This window comes from Physeter macrocephalus, chromosome 9 (assembly GCF_002837175.3).
Source record: "Physeter macrocephalus isolate SW-GA chromosome 9, ASM283717v5, whole genome shotgun sequence".
In the NCBI taxonomy this organism is placed as follows: Eukaryota; Metazoa; Chordata; class Mammalia; order Artiodactyla; family Physeteridae; genus Physeter; species Physeter macrocephalus.
In genome coordinates this window covers 82,841,427-82,849,318 of record NC_041222.1, presented here as the reverse complement: position 1 = coordinate 82,849,318, position 7,892 = coordinate 82,841,427, and the positions used below count along the sequence as shown (strand labels likewise).

General features: G+C 41.5%; 1 pseudogene; it reads left to right on the top strand.

The window, feature by feature from the left end:
• The first annotated feature begins 4,452 nt into the window (after window positions 1-4,452).
• On the top strand, window positions 4,453-7,553 carry LOC102977510 (potassium voltage-gated channel subfamily KQT member 1-like; annotated as a pseudogene).
• Window positions 7,554-7,892: the final 339 nt, after the last annotated feature.

Here is a 7,892-nt window from a genome sequence, read left to right as displayed (position 1 = left end):
TTCTGGTTTCAGTATCAGGCTGATGGTGTCTTCGTAGAATGAATTTGGGAGTATTTCTCCCTCTGCAATATTTTGGGGGAGTTTGAGAAGGATCAGTGTTAGCTCTTCTCTAAATGTTTGATAGAATTTGCCTGTGAAGCCATCTGGTCCTGTGCTTTTGTTTTTTGGAAGGTTTTTAATTACGGTTTCAATTTCATTCCGTGTGATAAGTCTGTTTCTAATTCTTCCTGGTTCAGTCTTGGGAAATTGTACCTTTCCAGGAATTTGTCCATTTCTTCGTGGTTGTCCATTTTATTGACATATAGTTGTTTGTAGTAGTCTCTTGTAATTCTTTCTAATTCTGTGGTGTCAGTTGTGATTTCTCCTTTTTCATTTCTAATTTTATTGATTTGCGTCCTTTCCCTTTTTTTCTTAATGAGTCTGGCTAAGGGTTTATCAATTTTGTTTATCTTCTCAAAGAACCAGATTTTAGTTTTATTGATCTTTTATTGATTTCTTCATCTCTATTTCATTTATTTCTGCTCTGATCTTCATGATTTCATTCCTTCTCCTGACTTTGGGTTTTCTTTGTTCTTCTTTCTCTGCTTGCTTTGGTGTAAGATTAGATTGTTTATTTGAGATTTTTCTTTTTTCTTAAGGTGAGATTGAATTGCTCTATACTTCCCTCTTAGAACTGATTTTGCTGCATCCCATATGTTTGGGGTTGTCATGTTTTGTTCATTTGTTTCTATGTATTTCTTCAGTGATCTCTTGGCTATTTAGTAGCACACTGTTTAGTCTCCAAGTATACGTGTTTTGTATAGTTTTTTCCCTGTAATTGATTTCTAATTAGAAAAGATGCTTGATACAATTCCAGTTTTCTTAAATTTTCTGAGGCTTGATTTGTGACCCAAGGTGTGATCTATCCTGGAGAATGTTCCGTGTGCACTTGAGAAGAAAGTGTATTCTGCCACTTTTGGGTGGAATGTTTTATAAATATCAACTAAATCTCTTTGGTCTATTGTGTCATTTAAAGCTTGTGTTTCCTTTTTTATTTTCTGTTTGGATGATCTGTCCATTAGTGTAACTGGGGTGTTAAAGTCCCCCACTGTTATTGTGTTACTGTCAATTTCTTCTTTCATGGTTGTTAACATTTGCCTTATGTATTGAGGTGCTCCTATGTTGGCTGCACATTTATAATTGTTATATCTTCTTCTTTGATTGATCCTTTGATCATTATGTAGGGTCCCTCTTTATCTCTTATAACAGTCTTTATTTCAAAGTCTGTTTTATATGATATAAGTATTGCTACTCCAGCTTTCATTTGATTTCCATTTACATAGAATATCTTTTTCCATCCCTTCACTTTCAATCTGTAGGTGTCCCTAGATCTGAAGTGGATCTCTTATAGACAGCATATATATGGGTCTTGTTTTTGTATCCATTCAGCCAGTCTGTGTCTTTTGGTTGGGGCATTTAATCCATTTATATTCAAGGTTATTATCGATATGTATGTTCCTATTATCATTTTCTTAGTTCTTTTGTGTTTGTTTTTGTTGGTCTTTTCCTTCTCTTGTGTTTCCCACCTAGAGAAGTTTCTTTAGCATATGTTGTAAAGCTGGTTTGGTGTTGCTGAATTCTCTTAGCTTCGGTTGTCTGGAAAGCTTTTGGTTTCTCAGTTGAATCTGAATGAGATCCTTGCTGGGTAGAGTATTTTTGGTTGTAGGTTTTTCTCCTTCATCACTTTAAGTATATCCTGCCACTCCCTTCTGACCTGCAGAGTTTCTGCTGAAAAATCAGCTGATAACCTTATGGGGATTCCTTTGTACGTTATTTTTTTGTTTTTCCCTTCCTGCTTTTAATATTTTTCTTTGAATTTAATTTTTTTTACTTTGATTAATATGTCTCGGTGTGTTTTTCCTAGGGCTTAACCTGTATGGGCCTCTCTGTGCTTCCTTTCCCATGTTAGGGAAGTTTTTGACTATAAGCTCTTTGAATATTTTCTCAGACCCTTTCTTTTTCTCTTCTTGTTCTGGGACCCCTATAATTCGAATGTTGGTGCATTTAGTGTTGTCCCAAAGGTCTCTGAAATTGTCTTCAATTCTTTCCATTCTTTTTTCTTTATTCTGCTCCTTGGCAGTTATTTCCACCATTTTGTCTTCCAGCTCACTTATTTGTTCTTCTGCCTCAGTTATTCTGTTATTGATTTCTTCTACTGTATTTTTCATTTCAGTTATTGTGTTGTTCATCTCTGTTTGTTTGTTCTTTAGTTCTTCTAGATCTTTGTTAAACATTTCTTGTATTTTCTCAATCCATGCCTCCATTCTGTTTCTGAGATTCTGGATCATCTTTACTGTCATTACTCTAAATTCTTTTTTAGGTAGATTGCCTATTTCCTCCTCATTTATTTGGTCTTGTAGGTTTTTACCTTCCTCCTTCATCTGTGACTTATTTTTTTGTCATCTCTTTTTTTTTCTTTTTATGCGTAGGTTTGTGTTCCCATCTTACTTGTGGTTTGGCCTGAGGCTTCCAACACTGGAGTTTGTAGGCTGTTGGGTAGAGCTGGGTCTTGGTGCTGAGATGAGGACCTCCATGAGTCCTCATTCTGATGAATATTCCCTAGGGTCTGAGGTTCTCTTTTAGTCCAGTGGTTTGGACTTGGAGCTCCCACCACAGGAGCTTTGCCCTGGTCCCTGGCTCATGAAACAAAATCTAGCAAGCCCCATGGGGTGGCAAAAAAAAAAGGGAACAATAACAAAGTAAAAACTAAAATTATACTAGGAAACAGATATGTTAGAAAGAATATAAAAATAAAAATATAGATGAATCAACAACTGGAAGGTACAACAGTACCATAATAGTAAAAAAGAGGAGGAGGGAAAAGAAAAAATGGGGGTGGGGAAGGCCTAGGGTGGGGCCTAAGCAAGAGTGATGTTTGGGCAGTGGGTGGGGCCTATGTTTAAGACCCACAGGGCTGGAAAAGGCCATGGGGGGTGGGGCTTAGGCTCAATGAAACAGAAGGGGCCCAGGCATGCCCCCCACAACTGGTCTCAGAGGGCGGGGGAACTCACCTGTGAGCCCAGCATGTTTCCTGGGCCCAAGTTGCCAGGGCAAATGACCTGTGCTCCTCTACTGCTCCTCCCATAGGGCCCCGCCCACCTGCCTATTGTGTTCTCCCCTCAGCCTCCTTCCTATGCCCCCAGGACCAATGCAGCCACGGGGAAGGGAGGCCTTGGAGATCAGGGGACTGGCCTGGGAGCTCAGCAGGCTCCCAGTGTCTGAGTGGGCAGGGAAAACACCCTCTGCTCCTCTCCCACTCCTCCTGGAGGGCCCCTCTCACCTTTGATTTGTTCCACTAGATTTTTTAATGAGATGTAATGGGATAACTAGATAATAGCTTTATATCTCTGAAGGCAATGAGAAGTCTGGGCAAATGTAAATGTCTAAAATATAAAGTATAAGAATTGTTAAGTCAGGTTTAACCATAAGAAATACCATTTGTCTTGTATATAGCAGGCAATAAAAATGTTTATTGGTTATTTGTCTTGACGAAGAAAAATGCTTGTGATCACATATTGTGACATAATGATGAAACTGAGTCTCTAAGAAATTGTTTTATCATGTGCAAATTGTACTTTCAAAGATATAAATATAAGATACACATAAGGTGGATGAAGGCCACAAGTTTGTTTTCTTAGTCTTCAAAGCTATGTGCTTTTTGCTACTCAATTTATTTGGGAAACTCCATTTTACAATATTTGCTCACTTCCAGCCCTTCTGTCTTAAGGAGACTTGTTTCTAAAATGAGAAGGAGTGAGGGTGCTAGCTCCAGTCCTATCAGACATGTGCCTCTAGTGTCAGCCTGTGCCTACTCCTTTCTATGATGACTTCTCCATCACTCTTTATTTCTTGAAAACTTGTCTTTATAACTTCACCAGTGATGTATGTGGTGACTTTTTTCAGAGGTTAGTAGCATTCAAGGATGTGGCAGTGGACTTCACTCAGGAGGAGTGGGATTGCCTGGGTGCCACTCAGAAGGATCTATATAGAGATGTGATGCTGGAGAACTATAGCAACCTGGTCTTGATTGGTAAGTACATTTATTTGCAAATCATTCAGTATTCACCATCTGGAATTTATGCCTTTTTCTTTGTGGATTTTTTGAGTTGTCTGCATTTCTGGCCTCTGCTACTGAGGGAATAATCTGTACTGCATGGTTGTGAAAAAGGTATCTGTTGCATACCATTCTTCAGAAGTCCTTTACACTTTTGTCTTGTTATTCTTGTAATCATCTTTCTTCTTCAATGATGAAAACTGAACTTGAATTCTGCCATACCTACAGCTTGATCATATTTCTTTTCTTTTCTTGCAAGTAGGATTTTTCTATGTCTAAGCTAGATGTGATCTCTTTATTGGGGCAAGAGAGGCAGCCTTGGATGGTTACCAAGGCCATGCCAGGAGAACCTTGCCAAGATGAGTGAGAGCTCATCAGCAAAGAGAAGCCTTGGCAACCCAGCTGGCCCTGCAGCAGCACCACCTTTGATATTTTTACTGGGAAGTGTCCTCCAAGGACCAAGGCCTAAAGAGAAAGAGAAGGTCTGAGACATAGGGGGGAAAGTAACTTATTTCTCTCCCTTCTCAGAAATGTAGGTGCCTTCCTTCCCAATGACTGGCATTCTTTTACCTGTACATTAAATCTAATTCTTTCCCAGCTTCTCCTTGTCATTTAAACTTGGGTAAGTATTGTCACTTCTGAAAAATTTTTTTAAACCCTATTTTTAACTACTATTCAGTGACTTACTCCCTTTTTTAGAAGTTTCTCCTTTATTCAATAATTCATTCTTCATTCATTCACTCTTATCTGGAAGGTGTTGATGTTTAATTTATGCAAGACTCATTTCAAAACTTAGAGGAAATAAAGTGAATAAACTATTAAGAAATGTTTCACCTAATAAGAGAGCTAGAACAAGTCCATAAGCAATTCCCATAAAGTAGCCTCTGCTATGGAAGATGATCCAGTGGGATGCTTAGATGTAAACTGGGTCTAAAGATGCAAATGTGAAAGCAATTAGGAAAAGTGATTTATGTCTACATTGAGGTGGAAGGAGTGTCAGTGGAGAGATTAGGGGTCAAGGAAGATGAGCTATATTTTAGCCTCATGGAAGACATAGCCTGTCCATAAAGAAGAAATGGGACCCTTGATAGGTCATTGGTGAGTTTTCTCTTTTGATCAGAAGTCAAATTGAAATGTCATTCAATGAAAACTCCTTTCCTCTGAAATTTGAAAGAGATGATACATTTCGTTTTTTTGGTAAAAAACTTTTTACATTCCAGAAACAACATTCATGTTTTAATATTATTGTTCTGAGTGTTGAATTTATTTGTTTATTCTCATAGTTCTTTCATCTAGCACAACCGTATCTTTTTTATTTTGGTATAGATTCAGGTATATATATATATATATCTCATAGTCTTTTAAGATTGCTTTGCAATTTCTTGTTAATAAAATTTTCAGCCTATTACACAGCTTTTATTTGCATGGATTTTTTAACATTTAGTTGAATTCCCTGAGAAATAGACTCAGGGATGGAGATTAACATGCAAAAAATTCACTGGGTAGTACTGCCAGTGTCCAGCCTGTAGCAGACTGAAGGAGAAAACTTTCAGAGTTGCCCAAAGTAAGGTAAGGTTGACAGGTCTTTATACCCCACATTGACCAGCCATTGGATGCAGCTGCTTCTGGGAAGAGACACTCCCTTTTGCCAAGGCCAGTGCCTGGAGGGAGACTCAGCTGTGAGCTATTGGCTGCCAACACACTAGGCAGTTGGGGAATGAGTGCTCTAAAAGGGGATCTGGGCATTCACTACAATTAATTAATTCTAAGATGTAGGATTCCTGGGTCCAAAGAGTTAAAAAAGCTCTTTAAACCCTTGTCCTTAACAGTATATAAGGTAGATACCCACTTAATCTGAAATAATACATTTTAGACCAGTAGTTTGTTAGTTAAAAAGTCATCTGACACTTCCTGGCTCTGTCCCCCACACCCTGGCTGGGCGGGCAGCGGCTCCACAGCTCAGCTGGCAGCAGAGTCTGGCCGCACTACTCTGCAGCTCCTGTTGCCAGCCCGCCCTTGTGGACCCTGCCTGGCCCTGGCCGCAGCCTCCTCCCTGCCCCTACCCAAGAGGAAGTGCTGGGGCAGGGGCCACCTGCCAGATGCCTGGGAGGACAGCACAGGGCTGGCCAAGAAGTGCCCATTCTCATTGGAACTAGCCAAGTGTGGCCCCACTGGCAGTGCACTCTACACGTCCATCACCCCACCCCACCGTTCCCCCTGCTGCTGACTTTGGCCCAAGGCTGTCCCAGAGCCTCGACCCGTGTGTTGCATCTTGTGTACAGTGGACGCCGCCCTCTGCTCGTGCACACTCACATCCAGGACTGCGTCTACAACTTCTTCCAGCACCTCCAACTGGAAGTGTTTTGTCTTCCTCATTGTCCTGGTCTGACATCTTCAGCGTGCTGTCCACCATCGAGCTGTATGTTGCCAAGCCACGGGGACCCTCTTCTGGATGGAGATTGTCCTGGTCGTGTTCTTTGGGATGGAGTAAGTGCTCCACCTCTGGTCAGCAGGGTGCTGCAGCGAGTATGGGACATCTGGGGCCAGCTGCACTTTGCCTGGAAACCCATTTCCATCATTGACCTCATCGCCATCAAGGCCTCCATGGTTGTCCTCTAAGTGGGCTCTAAAGGGCAGGTGTTTGCCACATTGGCCATCAGGGGCATCTGCTTCCTCCAGATCCTGAGGATGCTGCACGTTGACTGCCAGGGCTGCTGGGCTCCATGGTCCATCCACCACCAGGAACTCCTGTATATCAGCTTTCTGGACCTCATATTCTCCTCCCACTTTGTGTGCCTGGCCAAGAAGGACACCATGAAGGAGGAATCCAGCCGAGTCGAGTTTGGCACATACGCGGATGCCCTGTGGGGGGTGTGTGGTCATGGTCACCACCATTGGCTATGGCGACAAGGTGCCCCAGACATGGGTCCAGAAGCTATTGCCTCCTGTTTTTCTGTCTTCACCATCTCCTCCTTTGTGCTCCCAGTGGGAATTCTAGGCTCTGGTTTTGCACTGAAGGTCCAGCAGAAGCAAAGGCAGAAGCATTTCAACCAGCAGATCCTGGTGGCAGCCTCGCTTATTCAGATGGCATGGCTGTGCTAAGTGGCCGAGAACCCCGACTCCTCCACCTAGAAAGTCTACGTCCAGAAGCCCTCCTGGAGCTACACTCTGCTCTTCCCCAGTCCCAAGCCCAAGAAATCTGTGATGGTAAAGAAAAAAAAAGTTCAAACTGGACAAGGACAATGGAATGAGTTCTGGAAAGAAGATGCTGGAGGTCTCTCACATCACCTGCAACCCCATATGGGAGAAGCGGAGGCCTGACAATTTCTCGGTAAACAGATATGACAATTATGCCAGGATTTTCCATCTGGACACATTTGCCCAAAGGTCATCCTACTGTTACCCATCTCTTCATCATGAAAAGATGTCCACTCAAATTTTAAGAGACTTTTTTTTCTGATTAAAAAAGTGGCATATGCTCAATATAGAGCATATGAAACATACAGAAAAGAATAATGAAGAAATTACCTTTTCCCTTACCACCCAGAGATAGCAACTGTTAGGTTTTGGACATAGGCCCTACCTCTTTAGTTTTAACAAACACCTGGGTTGGTTCCACCTAGACTCTTCAGTATTGTTCCTGCTTTTATCATTTGTTCTGACATGATTGTTACCATATATCATTTGAAGTTCTTGTAAAGTTGATTTTTTTGCTGTGCCCTATCAAATATTTATGCCAGCGACTTTGTGTTCTTTACTTGGTGCATTAGGAAGGACCTGCAGGCTAATTTGGAAATAC